At 34.4% G+C, this 3,706-nt stretch overlaps 1 long non-coding RNA gene across 1 annotated transcript; it reads left to right on the forward strand.

Moving 5' to 3' along the window:
- The first annotated feature begins 587 nt into the window (after nucleotides 1-587).
- On the forward strand, nucleotides 588-2,324 carry LOC132159430 (uncharacterized). Its single transcript, XR_009437843.1, has 4 exons — nucleotides 588-714; nucleotides 1,082-1,399; nucleotides 1,515-1,818; nucleotides 2,037-2,324. It is a non-coding gene; the product is annotated as an uncharacterized LOC132159430 (long non-coding RNA).
- Nucleotides 2,325-3,706: the final 1,382 nt, after the last annotated feature.

Raw genomic sequence — 3,706 nt, forward strand, 5'->3', positions numbered from 1 at the left:
TGTGCAACACTTGGTACTGAATAAAACTGCATTTGTGAAAGAATCGGATGAGTCAGTGATTCTATGACTCATTTCATTCTGTTTTTGTTTTAATGAATGATTCAATTACTTCATTAAAGTAAAAGTTCATCCAAAAATACAATTTTGCATACATTTTTATTTTTAAGATGTCTTTTTAAGATTTGAAGTGTCACTACTATCAAAAATCCAAATTATGAGTCCATAATTCACAATAAAAACCTTCTCCAGTGGAAAAAATCCACCCCACTTTGACCTCTCATATCTTTTGAGATGCAGCTTCTGTTTCCTTTGCTGTGCAAAGATGGATTTTGTTGATAGTGATTTCATTTGATTGGCAACAGTCCCGTAGTGTCTTGTTATTCTAAATGAATTTGATGATTGAACATAAGAAACTGACATTAAAGATGATGAATAGATATCTAATCTAACACTTCTGCTATAAATCTTCATACAGGGCTGGAATTCATTTGAAAATGTAAGATCAGCAAAAGCTTGTTGATTTGTGTATGATATAAAAGAAGCGTACATTGAAGCGGAATCTGTGGTCACAGCCAGATAAATATTACAGTTCAGGCATTTTTCAGGGGGTTTTCAGACATTTTAAGCATCACTATTGTGGGCTTTGCAGTGAACTGATGAAGAAAATGTTTTTCAAATTAGTTTTGTTCTGGTTGAGTTTGTGGCGTCTGACTGGTGAGTTTGAAATATGTTTTCATCGCTTCGTTTGCTTCTGTTCTTGTACCATGGAAAAAAATAACTGGTCATGTATATATTCTCATGTGAAAGTAATTGAACTGTGAGACCAAGTTTGAATTAAACTCTGTTAATTTATTAAGGATTGATTAAATGAAGCTGAAATAACACTTTAGTTTTAGTTGTATAAATTCTTGCTATTCAGTTATTGTTCCAAAGAAAAGGTTAATTTCTCTTTTCAATTATCATCTTTATCTTTGCACTACTGCGCAATGTTCTTCTCTTCACATTTAAAATATTATTAGTAATGTATTTTAGTGAAGTTTCATCAAACCAACAACAGATTTTAATCAGCTCTGTTCTTCAGGAGTGATTGCTGATGATGGAGAGATGTTAGCTGCTGAAGAAAAATCTGTCACTTTTAACTCTGATCTTACTGAAATGATGGATGATAGTGTGATTCAGTGGAGGTTTGTAAGTGAAAACGCTTTAATAGCTGAAATCAATAAATGGGCTGACAGGATGACTGTGTATGATGATGTTCTTGATGGGAGATTCAGAGACAGACTGAAGCTGGACAATCAGACTGGATCTCTGATCATCACAAACATCACAGTGAAACATGCTGGACGTTATGAACTGCAGATCAACGGTGTGATCAAGTCCTTTAATCTTACTGTCATCAGTGAGTTATATATTTTATTCGACACAGATTTATAATTAATACAAATACCATTTTTGATTTTGTTGGGTTATGATATTATTTCTTTGTGTGTGTGTGTGTGTGATTGGTGAAACAGGACTGAAGTTCATGTCAGTGAAAAAGCACAGTTCTGTCACTCTGATCAATGATCTTATCGAAGTGATGGATGTTGATCTGATTCAGTGGAGAGCTGGACTTAAAAGGACCTGTAATTGCTGAATTCAATGTACTGGAGAAAACCAGCAGTGTATATGATGATGGCTTCTCTGGGAAATTCAAAGACAGACTAAAGCTGGATGGTCAAACTGGATCTCTGACCATCACAAACACCAGAACCACAGACAGCAGTTTTGAACTCAAGATCAACCTTATGAAGACATTTTTCATTCTCAGTGTCTACGGTGGGTTAAATATCAGTTTTGCCTGTTTTACATTTGAATTTAAAGATGCAACTATTAATCCAATCATCATCCATTTGCTGTGTCTGTTCTGTTGTTTTATGATAATATTCATTACATTTAAATTTCAAACCGATAACTTTTCTAAATCATTCAGTTATGTAAAAGTCCTAATGTGTGTCAAACTTTGTTTCTTCTCTATGTGTGTGTTTGTGGTGCAGAGGAAATATCAGTAATGGAGGAAGATTCAGTCACTCTAAACTCTGGTCGAACTGAAATGGATTATAAAGAGATTCAATGGAGATTTGGACTTAACAACATTTTAATAGCTCAAATCAGTTTAATGAAAGACATGAGTGAAGTGTATGATGATGTTCTTGATGGGAGATTCAGAGACAGACTGAAGCTGGATCATCAGACTGGATCTCTGATCATCACAAACACCAGAAATGAACACAGTGGAAAGTATTATCTATACACTGACACAACCAAGTTTTACAATCTCACCGTCTATGGTAAGTTCAGTTATTTTAGCTTTAAAGGTTATCTATATCTTATCATTTACATGATGTTTTATTTTTAATTAGTCAAATTTACATTTATAACTTCCAGGTTCATATAACTTTCTGTATCAGATAAAAATGCCTTTTTGACCAGTCAAAGTTTTTTCCTCATTTGCTTGAATATCTTAATTTATCTTAAATTATCTTTACTCTCTCATGTTTTCAGCTCGTCTGCAGGTTCCTATCATCAGCAGTAACTCTACAAACTGTTCTTCGTCCTCATCATCCTCATCTTGTTCATTGTTGTGTTCAGTGTTGAATTTTGGTCATGTGACTCTCTCCTGGTATAAAGGAAACAGTTTATTGTCCAGCATCAGTGTGTCTGATCTCTTCATCTTTCTCTCTCTACCTCTGGAGGTGGAATATCAGGATAAAAACAGCTACAGCTGTGTGGTCAACAATCCCATCAGAAACCAGACTCAACATCTGGACATCAGCAAGCTCTGTCAAACAGTTCAGGTTCAGCAGCTGATATTAGAGCTGATATTGGTGTTTATTGACTGAGCTGATCTCAGTTTGATGTGTTTTATTCCTCAGGCTCTGTCCACTGCTGTGGTTCTACTGAAGCTGTGATCCGATTGGTCCTCTCTGCTCTGGTGGGCGTGGCTACTGTCATTTTTCTGGTTTATGACATCAGATCCAGAAGAGCTGAACAGGCTCGAGCACAGATTCTCTCATCAGGTACACAATTTATGTAATTTCTTACAACCCCTTTCTGCATGTATAAATATTTGTGAGATTTGTTAATTAATGGCTTATGTATATATTTATCTTTTTCAGAAACAACTGAAATCTAAAGCAGAATCCAGAACTTTAAAGGTTCTTCAAAGTCAGCTTTGTTCTTCTACTATATTTGTCCTAATAACTACTGATGTTTGCTTGAGCTTGTGCCATCTCTTTTCCTTTTTAATTTTTTTTTTAATGGTTTATAAGGTCTTATTTTTATATTTTCCTCACATAGGACAGGCAGATCTCACTTTACTATTACAGCTATCTACATGCCTAATATATCTGCCAGCAATTGTCAATAAAGATTTCTCTAAGGTTCAAGAGTCTCACTATGATTTATTACATTAATGTCACGCGCTCCCTGGAGGAATACAAATAAAGTAGGCCTATATTTTAAAAAGTTCAGCAGAGCACCAAATATGAAGCTTTACTTTATTTGAACGTTATTTGTAAACCAAGCTAATTCTTTCAATGCTAAAACAGCGTTGTTATTTATTATTATTGTTATTAAATTGTTATTTCTGTATGTCTGCAAGCTAAAATATGTTCATGAATCTGCTGAATTATGTATATTAATGTAATGAAAGCGGAAGTCGTTA

This window comes from Carassius carassius, chromosome 16, assembly GCF_963082965.1.
Source record: "Carassius carassius chromosome 16, fCarCar2.1, whole genome shotgun sequence".
Lineage (NCBI taxonomy): Eukaryota > Metazoa > Chordata > Actinopteri > Cypriniformes > Cyprinidae > Carassius > Carassius carassius.